General features: G+C 39.5%; 1 protein-coding gene and 2 long non-coding RNA genes across 3 annotated transcripts in view; 1 reads left to right on the top strand and 2 right to left on the bottom strand.

The window, feature by feature from the left end:
• LOC131684390 (uncharacterized) overlaps positions 1–13,937 on the bottom strand; it is a 150,843-nt gene that overhangs the window by 21,179 nt on the left and 115,727 nt on the right. The gene's annotated exons all lie outside the window — the stretch shown is intronic.
• On the top strand, positions 1,298–7,533 carry LOC131684391 (uncharacterized). The gene is made up of 4 exons (XR_009304648.1): positions 1,298–1,752; positions 1,810–2,150; positions 6,975–7,256; positions 7,314–7,533. It is a non-coding gene; the product is annotated as an uncharacterized LOC131684391 (long non-coding RNA).
• Positions 5,388–5,836, bottom strand: LOC131684392 (uncharacterized). Its single transcript, XR_009304649.1, has 2 exons — positions 5,703–5,836; positions 5,388–5,643 (listed from the first exon to the last, which is right to left on the bottom strand). It is a non-coding gene; the product is annotated as an uncharacterized LOC131684392 (long non-coding RNA).

Genomic DNA, 13,937 nt, shown 5'->3' with positions numbered 1-13,937 from the left:
CAAATCTACATTTACGAATACCTCCAAAAGTGACTCCTTGAGGTCTCATGAAGGCCTGACACTAGCTTTATGATACTTTTGCTTTTCTAAACAGTAATAAAAATCTCAACATTCAAGAACTTCACTTTGTCAGAAAATGTAGGGCCATCGGAAGCTAAAACTTCGTAAAATCGCACTCCTGGTCCTTTTTTCAGTGCAGTACTCTACGTCACTCGTTCAAATTTGCACCGCTCTTATGGTAGTCGGTATTTGCTAGTATTACTGTTCTCCCATCCATTCTGGTAGTCAAACGGTGGGATAGCAAAATTCTTACAAGTTTCCTATCTCATGCCTCCACGCGAGTCTAAGTCTATTGATGACATTTGGTCCTTAGACCGCAGAATGAGAGGGTGCGAACAGAATGAGAGGGTGCGAACAGATCTAGTCGAGAAAACATTGCCGTAAAAATGAATAGTTGATCGGAAATTAGCCCCAATACGACTAATCTGACTAGTATCTATGAACACGGGTCAATACGTATTGAAAATTCGCCGCGTCTGTTTTTATGAACCTAATTTAAAGCTCCGTTATTGCTAACAAGCCCGTGCATCAGGTTAACAATCCTTTATATTCCCCTTCAGTGTTCGGTATTATCGCTCGTATACTTGTATTCCACAAACAATCCGATATGGAAAATAAGAAATACTTTCCTTGATTTATAACATCTCTCGCTATTTTTGCCTGTATAATGTGTTATCACTCGGTAGTTTTCAAGCCAATAAATATATCGTAGAGAAGAAGTAGCGAATTCTGTCCAAATACTGTTGCAATAAATAGTGATCCGGCCCATTACGCGGATAAGATTAGCTTTTCTAGGCAATACTCCCACGGTCGGCCGTGTGGAGTTCAAATTGCTTTTGTTTAGGGAACATAGTATACTCTCGGTAGCCGGCTGCCCAGAGTTTAAAAATAACCAAAAACTAAACAAGATCATCTCTTTTTCGAGTGATCGTGCACTCGAAGACTAACTAAACAACTACCTAATAAAACATGCTTTACAGGTCGCATCGTTTGCTTGGAGCGAATCCTAGACCTGATACCCTTCCAAACCACCAACTCCGCGACACCTATGGAAGAGTCTGATGAATCGTCGTCCTTCCGTTAAGTAGGTGGAGCATCAACACTTCCCGTCTACCTTATCCTTTATCCTTCCCCGTGAACGATGGAGATGGGGGCGGCCGGCAATGATGGCTATCATGCTGTTGAGGTTTTAATATGGGTCGGATTGGTATGAATTCCTACTTTGTAACCTCCGAGTCCGGTTACATTAACTGCTTCCAATATATACGTGCACAATTGGATTAAAAACACATGTAAATAAATCTATTGATGAATCTTATCCTCTATTCCTTAGCTAAACATAAAATTATTTATAGTATTAAACTAGCTTAAACACTAATATTAACATTTCCTATTCCAACATGGTGTCAGAATTTGTCCCATTAAATAAACGCAAATGAATTAAAACAAATGAATTAAATTTATATTAAATTACTTAAGACTATGAATATACCCTATTATTGAATTTAAAATCAAATTTGAACTTGCTATAAAATGTTCCCATACCCCTTGACGCCATAATCCTAACTCTTTGACATTTCCCTGAGTCCCACTACGCAACGGATATTCTCCTGTCATTCGGCACCGACTTTCACATTCAGGACATCAATAAAGATAAATACGGATGGAAGCGATGGATCAGGCCTCATTTTCGTAACAAAAGTTAAGAAATATAAAGTGTGCATATTAAAATTAAAATAATCATTCCAGTGACAAAAGTGACACGTGAAAGCAGAAGCCGACCGACCGACAACCCTGCACTGGGAGAGTTCGATTGTGTGCACGGTGGCCCCAGCTTTACAAAGTCGACCAGTTGGCCCAATCCGGGTGTGGACCTAGCCCGACCGGTTTCTTTCGTCGACGACGAAACAATCGATCCTGCGACCAACATCGAGGAAAGATTTCTGCTGCTGTAGCTGCTGCCGCTGGAGGGCGGTTTGATTTATGTTGCGCCAAATCGAGCAATCGTCGTGACAAGCAGATGGAGACGCCGTTTGCTACTCCACCGACATTGGAGGAATATTGAGGCCGGAAGTAATGGCACAGAAACCGTAAGCGCGTGTAAATCTTTTCCTTTTATTCTTTTCCTTCCTAAAAAAACAAAATTTCTTATTAAAATATTAAATGAATAAAATGGCCTTGTCTTATTATGCATGTATGAACATATTTGTTTAAAATCTGTACTGCCAGAGCCTTTTTCACAAAATATTTTCGGTTGGTTCTGCAGTTAGGGAAGACAGTCCGCAATTCTTCCGGAGCCAATTGCCCCCGCCGGGCAAACAATAGTGATTAGTTACAAATGGCGCCCAACGTGGGGCAATTGGCTCCGGAAGAATTGCGGACTGTCTTCCCTAACTGCAGAACCAACGGCCGGTGGTACGCATTGTCATGTACCATTTTAGAGCTGGCCCTGCGAAAAGGTGAACCGCCGACTCAAACAACTCAGTCTCAGAAACATGTTCGGCCATGGACAATGCTTGCACTATTTCAAGAAACTCGTTAAGTTTCAAACCTTGATCTTCCCCATCGTACTTGTTCATCGCCCATTTAGAAACGGGTAAGCTATGGCGGAAAGAGGTGCCTTGCCCAGCCTGATTGTACGACGCATGGTTTGGATTGGAATATTGTTGAAAGCTAGAGCTTGGAAAGTTTGCCCAAATGTTGGCATTATTTAATGTGGTGCCAGATGTTGGCACTGTAGGATTATTTAGAATATGATTATATCCATATGGTCCATATGTTGGGGAGGGGTTTGGGTAGTTTGGTCGCGGGTTGGCAGAAACCGCATCTGGCTGATGAAATGATAAGTTTTGTGTTTGGTTAGATATAAGATGGCCGCCAAAATCGGCTGGTTTCAAAATGACTTTACTTTCAGGAAATGAGACTTGATTCGGAGTGAAAAGTTGATTTTTGTGAGGGGGGATTAACGATTGGTTTCAATTGGGGAAAATTGTTATGCAAAGAACTATTGTGCTGGGCTTCTTCATTGTCCAGATACCTAACTGCCGTCTGAGTTGCTATATGTCGTTGGTTACTTCGATCGGATAATTCCTTCTCAAGATATGTAATGCGAACTTGAAGAGAACGAATCCACTTAATTATTTGTGGGTTAACTCCAGCCTGATCATTTGGTTCTGTATCCGAATTATCCTCAACTGTATCCAGTAGCTCATCGTTATCTACTTGTTCTTGTTCCTCCTCAATAATGTCCTCGGTTGCAAAGAATTCGAGCCATATGTCTTCGTTTACCTCGACGATATAGTCGTGGTAACGGAGACATTCGAGCAGCACGTGCAATTGCTCCGTGAGATAGCACGACGCCTAACACAAGCAAATTTATCTATAAATTTGGAAAAATCCCAATTCGGGGTGTCAGAAATACCATTCTTAGGATATCTCCTAGGTACAGAAGGTCTACGTACGAACCCGGATAAAATCAGGCCGATCGTAGAGTACGCAAGACCAGATACTGTTACCAAACTTAGGAGATTCCTAGGAATGGCAAATTATTATCGGCGTTTTATTCCTCAGTTTAGTGGTGTTACGTCCGCCCTTACCGATTTATTAAAAACAAAAACTAAGAAAATCTGCTGGACCGATGATGCTGAAATGGCATTCTGTGCCATCAAAGAGCTGTTAGTAACAACTCCTATTCTTGGCAGCCCAAACTTCACCGATCAATTTACAATTCAAACCGATGCCAGTGACGTAGCTGTCGCTGGCATCCTTACTCAGCAACAAGAGGGAGTAGAGAAAGTAATTTCATATTTCTCGCACAAGCTTTCGACTCCGCAGAGAAATTACCATGCTGCGGAGAAGGAGGCTTTGGCCGCCTTATTAGCCATAGATGCATTCAGATGCTACATTGAGGGGTATCACTTTACCTTAGTCACTGATTCATCTGCGCTAACCCACATTTTGAAAACGAAGTGGAAAGTAGGGTCCCGCTGTAGTAGGTGGAGCTTGGACCTGCAGCAGTACGATATGACGGTGGTGCACAGAAAGGGTAAAGACAATGTTGTCCCAGACGCCCTATCACGCAGTACTGCTATTGTCCAAGATTCACCTGCTCCGTCGTGGCACTCGAAGCTAATAGAGAAGGTATTAAAGCAACCCGATCAGTTCGTCGACTTCAAGATAGATGAAGGCCAATTGTTAAAATTTGTGACTGCGAAAAGCGAGCCATTTGACTGTCGGTTTGAATGGAAACAAGTACCCAAACCTGACACCATACCCTCTATTCTCATAGAAAACCATGACAAGGTTCTCCATATCGGGTTTAAGAAAACATTGAATCGTATTCAGAAGCGCTACTATTGGCCAAAAATGGCCGCAACTATACGTGCGTATGTTCAAGGTTGCCAAACATGTAAGGAGGTGAAACCCTCTTACGTACCGGTCATACCAGAAATGGGAAAGATTCGGGAAGCATCCCGTCCATGGCAAATCATTTCAATAGATTTCATTGGTCCGCTTCCCCGTAGTCGCAAAGGTCACCAGCATATGCTAGTGGTGACGGATTATTTTTCTAAATGGGTGATGATTCACCCCATGAGGAAAATTGAAAGCTCGTTGATGTGTAATGTGCTCCGAGACCAGTGGTTCTTTCGGAACTCTGTCCCGGAAATTATCATTACAGACAACGGCAGTACGTTTACCTCCAAAGAGTTTAAGACGATGCTGGATCGCTTCGGAATTACCCATTGGTCCAGGTACCATTCCCAAGCGAACCCAGTTGAGCGCGTAAACCGGACTATAAACGCCGCTATACGTACCTACGTTAAAGACGATCAACGCTTGTGGGACACTAAGCTCTCGGAAATTGAGCTTATACTCAACACAAGTATACACTCGTCCACAGGGTTTACACCGTACTACATAACACACGGTCAAGAATTATCGGAGGATGGTTCAGACCATCGCCTTTTCCGGCATGATCAAATTTTGGCCGACGAAGTGAGAGAAACTAGACGAAAACAAAGGTTCACAAGTATTTACGAAAAGGTCATCCAAAATCTGACCAAAGCCCATGAATCTTCTCGTAAACAATATAATCTTCGGCACCGGCAATTTGCCAAAGCATTTACGGCCGGCCAATTAGTCTTTAGAAGGAACATGAAACTTTCAAACGCGGGAGAGTACTATAACGCAAAATATGGGCAGCAATATCTTCCATGCAAAATTCTATCCAAAATAGGAACCAGTTCTTATGAACTAGAAGATCTTGCTGGGAAAAATCTTGGGATCTGGCCAGCAGCCCACTTAAAACCAGGTTGAATAAAAACACGCACATTTACACTATTTATATTTTAAAAACACATCGATTTTGTCCCAGATCGGTAAAACTAAATAAACATATCGCCGAATATTTATATAATTAACGACGTGCCGCACTTGCCGAAGCAGCAAGCCACTGCACAAGTTTGGAACATTGGCTGGCACTTCTGAGTGACCACCGTAAGTGTATCCAAAATGATTTCGAACGTGCGGCAACATTATCGAGCGCTGAAGATGCATGCACGAAACAGAGCCGTCAGAAATACCCTGGAAAAAAGGACATAAAACATAATTCTTAAATTCTAATGCATGATTAAACAGCTTACCTGTGAAATAAACAACCATCCTCGATTCACGCTTTGAAGAAAATATGATTGTTGACATCTCAGCTCGTTGACAGCTCAAGCAGTTGACCTAACGGGTGATACAAAAGTATTCCCATAAACACCCAGTTGGTATAATTTACCCTCGAATATTTTCTATGTTTTCTTCCAAATGAAATAGGGTAAAGCAGATAATAGCGGTACCATATATTTATCAGATTGTGCAACATGAAACCACAAACTGAACCTGACTTATAAATTAGGGCGCCCTAGAAATTATTAAGATATTTGTGCATAAGTGTGTGAGTGGAAATCATGAATCAGAAGGGAAGCTTGCATGAATGATAGTGTATGAATGAGCGATGCAAATGGTTAGTGGGTAGACTGATCGAGGAAGAATGAGAAAGAGTATGATTGTGAAAGACATGAATGAGAGTATGTAAAGGGAAGGAAAGGAAGAGAAACAATTGTTATTAAATTTGTTTTTGTCTTTGGCGAATGGCTTTAGACAGTATCGGGATAGAAGAAAGACGGTATTAGAGTTTTGTCTTGTCTTCTACGAATTACATAACCTATTTTGTCTGGGCGGCAGCTGTTGACTTTTTATTCTGGAAGAGCATGGGGATGGCAAATGCTTATTTTTTCTGACGGACCCTGAGATAGCTAATTCACATTTCCAAATATGACCAAAATCACAAAAGTAGGCTGAGGCATGGCGAGTCTCACCGTTGGAGATTCACATAAATTGGAAGAAAAGAGCTCCCTAACGGGAAAAATCATTGTTTCAAATTAACTAGTATCTCCGAGGGAAGTAGGCCCATAGTTAAGGTCAATCTCTATATCTGTTTCGAGATTAAAGATTACAAATATTATTACTTATTTTTTTTTTGCTTAATCTATAAAACAATTATTGCTTCGGCATGGCGAGTCTCACCGCATAAGAATCCCATAATGATCTGGAAGAAAAGAGCTCCGTGCTACGGAAAAATCATTGTTTCAAATTAATTGGAAACTTTAGGGGAAGTAGGCCCATGCCAATGAGTCATTAAAAAAAACCTTGTTTTTTTTCATCCCGACTCCGGGAGGATTGTAACCTCCGAGTCCGGTTACATTAACTGCTTCCAATATATACGTGCACAATTGGATTAAAAACACATGTAAATAAATCTATTGATGAATCTTATCCTCTATTCCTTAGCTAAACATAAAATTATTTATAGTATTAAACTAGCTTAAACACTAATATTAACATTTCCTATTCCAACATGGTGTCAGAATTTGTCCCATTAAATAAACGCAAATGAATTAAAACAAATGAATTAAATTTATATTAAATTACTTAAGACTATGAATATACCCTATTATTGAATTTAAAATCAAATTTGAACTTGCTATAAAATGTTCCCATACCCCTTGACGCCATAATCCTAACTCTTTGACATTTCCCTGAGTCCCACTACGCAACGGATATTCTCCTGTCATTCGGCACCGACTTTCACATTCAGGACATCAATAAAGATAAATACGGATGGAAGCGATGGATCAGGCCTCATTTTCGTAACAAAAGTTAAGAAATATAAAGTGTGCATATTAAAATTAAAATAATCATTCCAGTGACAAAAGTGACACGTGAAAGCAGAAGCCGACCGACCGACAACCCTGCACTGGGAGAGTTCGATTGTGTGCACGGTGGCCCCAGCTTTACAAAGTCGACCAGTTGGCCCAATCCGGGTGTGGACCTAGCCCGACCGGTTTCTTTCGTCGACGACGAAACAATCGATCCTGCGACCAACATCGAGGAAAGATTTCTGCTGCTGTAGCTGCTGCCGCTGGAGGGCGGTTTGATTTATATTGCGCCAAATCGAGCAATCGTCGTGACAAGCAGATGGAGACGCCGTTTGCTACTCCACCGACATTGGAGGAATATTGAGGCCGGAAGTAATGGCACAGAAACCGTAAGCGCGTGTAAATCTTTTCCTTTTATTCTTTTCCTTCCTAAAAAAACAAAATTTCTTATTAAAATATTAAATGAATAAAATGGCCTTGTCTTATTATGCATGTATGAACATATTTGTTTAAAATCTTTACTGCCAGAGCCTTTTTCACAAAATATTTTCGGTTGGTTCTGCAGTTAGGGAAGACAGTCCGCAATTCTTCCGGAGCCAATTGCCCCCGCCGGGCAAACAATAGTGATTAGTTACAACTTACCACTTCCTAAGCAACTCTTATTAGATAATCAGCAGTCAAACATGATGAAGTCAGTGTGCAATCCGCCAAAATCATCGTCACAACGCAACGCAACGCAACGCAACGCAACAATGAGTCAAGAGTTCAAAGTACTTAAGGGCTAACCGACTAGGGTGCACGACGTTAGGCATAAATACGTTAGGCATAATGCACGATTGACATAATGTACCTTAGGCATAATGAACGATAGGCATAATTCACAAAAATATAATCGCAAATCTTTCATTATTGTAGGATTCTCAATCTTAAACTCGTTTTGTCGGCTTAGAAAAAACTATGCTTGCTGTACCATGCCTTTTAACGAGAGACAGCAAAAATACCGTCGGTTCTCATGGTAAAGAGGGACAGTCTGTCTTTGCCTTGAGATATGTTGGTAGACTTGAGCGATTCGTAGTAATGCTGCCTAAGCTCGACTCCTGCCAGTAGAAGACAAAAGATTAGTACGTAAGGTTTCAAGCCACTTCTAGTTTTCCGATCTGTATATTTCACATCCTTGCTCTCACTTGAGTACTATGGCTCTAAATTTTCATAACTCTCCATACTTACTAATCTGTAGCTAATTGAAGGTCGTTAAAGGTCGTTAAAAAGAAACTGTGACTACATATTAGTCGAAATAAAAAAGGCTATTAATACATTTGTATCAAAATATTGAAATTGTGAGAAAAACTAACGACTGTTGGTGGGGTTATGTTTGGCTTCCAGTCTTTGAAGTATTTACCAAACGAAACATTTACTTTTCATCCGACATTTCGGCGGCATGTATTGCGCCTTTTTCAAGGAATTATGCTAGTTACCGTGTTTTCGGCAAGCACACCTTCTTATATTGGTGCAATAGTCATATTCATCTATTTTTGCGTATTGCCACAGACTCACGAACGTTGCGGTTTAGTGATTATCCTAAAACAGTCCGTAGCGAAGAAATCTATTTTCTATCTATTCTATCTTTGATGGCTTTAGGAATATAATAATTGATCTGAATAATATTGGAGATAATCAATACAGAAGTTATACTATTCGTATATAAGTTTAATGAATAATAAAATTCATCATTCTTTCTTTCATGAACTGTTCTTCAAGGCATATATTTTTTTTTCTTTGACTTTTGCACCATTCATGTATATAAGAGCTAATCTAAATTAATGTACGTTATTCATACCTTAACCCCTTCATGCTCATATTGTTTATAAACATTGCGAATTGCAATTAATCTGATTGGATTCCAATGAATAAGTGCTGCCAGGGACAGTTAAAGTTGATGACGAAAAATGAAATTTTAGTATATCTTTTTTGTTTTGCTATATTATTAAAAACTGATAAAACCTATCAATTTAGACTGTCTTCAATTACGTTTTCCACGCACTTGGACTATTGTAATTATTCTAACAGAATGGTATTGAGCAGAAGGCAAAATTTGAGTGGCTTCCAGCAATGCGAGGGAAGCACCTATCCTTATGAAAAAAGGTTTTTCATGCTTCTTGACCCCACCCTTTTCAAAAAAAAATAATCTTGGAACCTTATATGCACTATAAAAAAGATGAACATGAAAGGGTACATACATCTGGGATTGATTTTATACAAAAGCGATAAAACTATTTTAATCGTGTGAACTTTATTAGTTGTACGCCGAGAAATTTACGCAATATGCTTTTATTTGAGAAAAGATTCCTTCAAGTATATACAGAAGAACAAAATATTGACCGAGGTTGATCAGTTTCCAGTATAATTCTTCAACATCAAAAAAGTTCAAACATTCATACTCTTACCACCCAATGCCATAATCGCAAAAAAAAAATAATTTAAGTGATACTTCAACATGTTAATTTATACCTATCGCCCATTATGCCAATCGTCCATTATGCCTAACGTCCATTATGCCAAACGTATATTATGCCTAACGTCCATTGATGGTGCTAGACAGTGCTAGGTATTCTAGACTACACGGTGTAAGTAGGGGAATATGGGGAGACTTGACCAAGCGCAAAATTCTATTATTAGCTATGACGTGTTCTATTAGATTCCTAAAAATTGTCCAAAAATATTTTTGTACTTGTTTCGACCCCTTAAAGTAATTTTGAAAGGTTGGAATAAGAAATACTTTCCTTATATAAAATGTTCCGTATTTAATAAATTTGTGTTAAATGATGTATTTTTATCAAACTTTGTATGGACATATCTACACGACTAATAATTACTTTTTAAATACTCATATATCATCTTATTCCTTATGAAATGGTCAAATGGTTTTACATAAATATGAACATTGTATTAGATATTACCAACATTTGCACGACATTTTACACAACAACTAATGTTGGGGAGACTTGACCAAGATTTTATGGGGAGACTTGACCAAGTGGAAATAAGCTGAATAAAGATTCAAAATTTCTGATAGTTACTATGTTGTGGTACCTATTGTTAATGTTAAACAGGTCACAAAAAATCCCACCTCAAACATCAGTCTATATTTTTTAGTACTAGTAAACAAAGTTAGCAGTAATATGGCTGATTTCGTGACGTGTGAACAAGCAATGTAAGCAGTACAGTTAATCCTTAAAAGGAAATGCATCAAAAAATCAAAATTTCTGAAATGCAAACCTTTTTTAGTGGTACTTAAGGATCTCGACAATATGTAAAAATATGAAGACAGCATGTTTTATGTCTTAATTTATTGTTTTGATGTTACAAAATTCTCTTGGTCAAGTCTCCCCAGGCCTTGGCCTCCATGATGGGGAGACTTGACCAAAAAACTCATCTCTGAAAAACTTTTATAACTTTGTAATAGGGGAGAGGGCGTAGCGTATTGGTAAATCGATTGCCTTGTACGCAGCGCACCTGGGTTCGAGTCCCAACCCCGCACATAGGGTTAGAAATTTTTCCTAAGAGATTTTTCTAACCCGAAGAGGCGAATGACCTTATGTTTAAAACCTCTATAATTGAAATAAAAAAAACTTTGGAATAAGTAAACCAAAAATTCTACAAAAAATCATGAATATGCGCAATACTTCTGCGCATTATGTTTAAATGAGTTTTAAAGGATTGAAAAGGTTTTTTGACATTTACGTAGGTTTAACTGAAAACCTGGTCAAGTCTCCCCATGTTCCCCTATACAAGATACAAAACAACGGTTACCGTTCCGGAGAACGTTTAAGAGCAGAGAATGTCGAAATTCGACCTAAAATTTTTGATCTGGAAAACGATGTGGAGAAACGGTTCAACTCTCATTTTTTGATCTAGGGACTTACCCCTAATACCAGTTCTGTGGGATCACGCGAATTTGGCTCTAACTCAAATTTATGATATTTTTAATAAAATTGAAACCACATTCAAGACTTTTGTGTGATTTTACATAATGTTTTCAGCAAAATTGTTAGACAAGTGAGAGCAACTGCTTATTTATTTATTTGAACATTTATATTTTTTTCTCGAGAGTTGTCCTACTGGAGCTGTAGAGCTAGGTTTTCGGAAGGGCTCCCCGTCAGAATCACATACTACAATTTGCAGACGAGACAGGCAATGGCGCGAAATAAAACACTGCTTTAGGCCAATTGTAGCGGGCCGTGATTCTGAATATGATATTCATTGTACGGTTCAGGTATGTGTGGGCGTAGGGACTCGCGATCGCGTATATCATCGCGAAGGTCTCGAGCATTTGTACGTTAACGTGTTCGATCGCGTGTGCGTTTGTATGTCGCGTGTGCTAACGTGTATGTAATTTCGCGTGTATGAATTCGTGTGCCTTTCGCATATTCGCGTGTGTTCTTGGATTGGATCGCGCGCGGACTGTGAATCTAATACTTTATTTTTAGTGTACGGCTCAGATGCTAGAAGAAAGTGTCGCCGTGTGGTCTAGTGGATATGAGCTTTATTTTTTGATTGGTCCTACTGAATGTGTGGACCTAAGTTATTAGCACAGAGGGTAATGTTTTCCGGACGTGACCGATTCATCAGCACGCGAAAACGGACGTTTGTAGTTTCGCGTTTGAGACAGCGTTTGAAACTTCGTAAGTGCTAAAACGTTCTCCTTATTACCGGGGTGTGATAAGCTTTGCGCGATCGCGAATGTAGGTGTGCGTTATTAATCGCGAAGGGCTTAAGCGTTCGTATGTTAACGTGTTTGTTACGTGTGCTCGCGTTCATGTGACTTTGCATGTACAAAACTGGATTTTGTAACCATGGGGCGATTCCTATATACGCGTGCGTTCTTGGATGGTCACGCAGACCTTCATTCTGATGGGGGTCATCCATAAATGACGTAGCATTATATGGGGGAGGGGGGAGTTTTGTATTGTGTGATGACGTGTGACGACATGGGGGTAGGGGGTCATGTCATGCTACGTAGCTTTTTTAAAGGGGAATAACTAACATAGTTTCTAATTTTTTTTTAATTTTGCGGGGACAAGGGGGGGAGAATTACCGTCAAGCTACGTAATTACCAGGGGGAGTATTTAGAGGTTTGTGACGAAATGCTACGATGGGGGAGGGGGGTGCTAAACATCACTCAAAAAATGCTACGTCATTTATGGATCGTCCCTAGTTAATTTTCGGCGTACAATTCACATTCTGACAGGGAGTACCTTACCCCATATCACTAGAGTCGTCGGTCATGTCGCCATGTAACGTGGTGTCCAGTGGATATGAGAGCTTTCTTCTTTTAATTGGTCAATTAAATGCATGGACCTAGTCTGCTGATATCAAGGATACAAACATCCGGAAGTGACCGATTCATTATCGTGCGACCACGGGAGTTTTTAGGTTCACGCTTAAGACCGCGTTTGAAAATTTATAAGAGCTTCGACATTCACTTTATCACCGGGATGTCATCATGTTTACGAGATTGCGGGTGTAGGTGCCGTGGATAGTCGCGAAAGGCTCAAGCATTTGTATATTAACGTGTTTGTGACGTGTATGTAACTTCGCGTGTATAATTTCGATTTTATATAATGGACCGTGAATCTGATGCTTAATTTTTAGTGCATGGTACAGATGGTAGAAAAGAATCCGTTTCCCCATATCACTAGAGATCCAGGTCATGTTACCATGGAATGGTGTTGTTTAATGAATATGAGCGTCACTTTTTTGATTGGTTCAACTGATGGCATTAGTCCAGACTGCTAGGACCGAGATAAGATTTCCGGACGTAACCGTTTCATGATCGCACGGGTAGTGGGTTAATGTTTGAGACCGCGGTTTGGAAGTTTAAAGATGCTACGTTTACTTAACTATCGGGGTGTTTGAATGTAGGCAAAATCGCCTACAGAGATATATTAATATTATTTAGAAGGAATCATAACATGCCAAATAAAGAAAAAAGATGCAAATGTTTGCCGTGCATTTGCCGTGTATGTGGGTGATCGACTTTGATAGTAGTAGGAAGGCAACCAATCTATGATCTAGGATTTTCAGAGGGTGGCTTCGTTAGACCATTCTGGACACCCGCGATATGGAACAACGGTGCCCTTCATCAGTGTAGTGGATGTGAGCCAGACAGTAAGACATAAACAGGATCAACAAGAATCCATTTTCAAAATAGCGACACTGTTTGGATGATTTTTGTAGTGGTAAATGTGGGAAGGGTGGAATGTCAAAGAAAGAAAAAAAAGCCTTTCATGCTACCGGAGCAAATAGACACAGCAGCCTTTTGGTTTTTTTTTGAATAGCTATACAACATATCTTTATTACTTTACTTTAGCTCAACAGAAATCAATTGTCATTGAACTAAAACTCGTTTGCGAATTATTTATTGATTTCCATTATCACCTTGCGCCAAATTATTTGGGTTCATACTTTTAATCTATACTGATTAACCCATTATACCCCAAGGGTTTTCCAAAGTGAGTCAAATGAAGTGGTACCTTCGATTTCACCAAAAGTGTATCAAAGATTATGGGAAACACAAAATCACCACTTAACATGCTTTTGAAAATGGAAACATCTCATGTAAAAATTTTAGTACGCTCAAATAAAAACAACAAATTTTAAGTTGTTTCACAC

The sequence above is a fragment of the Topomyia yanbarensis genome, chromosome 2 (assembly GCF_030247195.1).
Source record: "Topomyia yanbarensis strain Yona2022 chromosome 2, ASM3024719v1, whole genome shotgun sequence".
Taxonomy (NCBI): Eukaryota; Metazoa; Arthropoda; class Insecta; order Diptera; family Culicidae; genus Topomyia; species Topomyia yanbarensis.
This window is presented reverse-complemented; position numbering and strand designations above follow the sequence as displayed.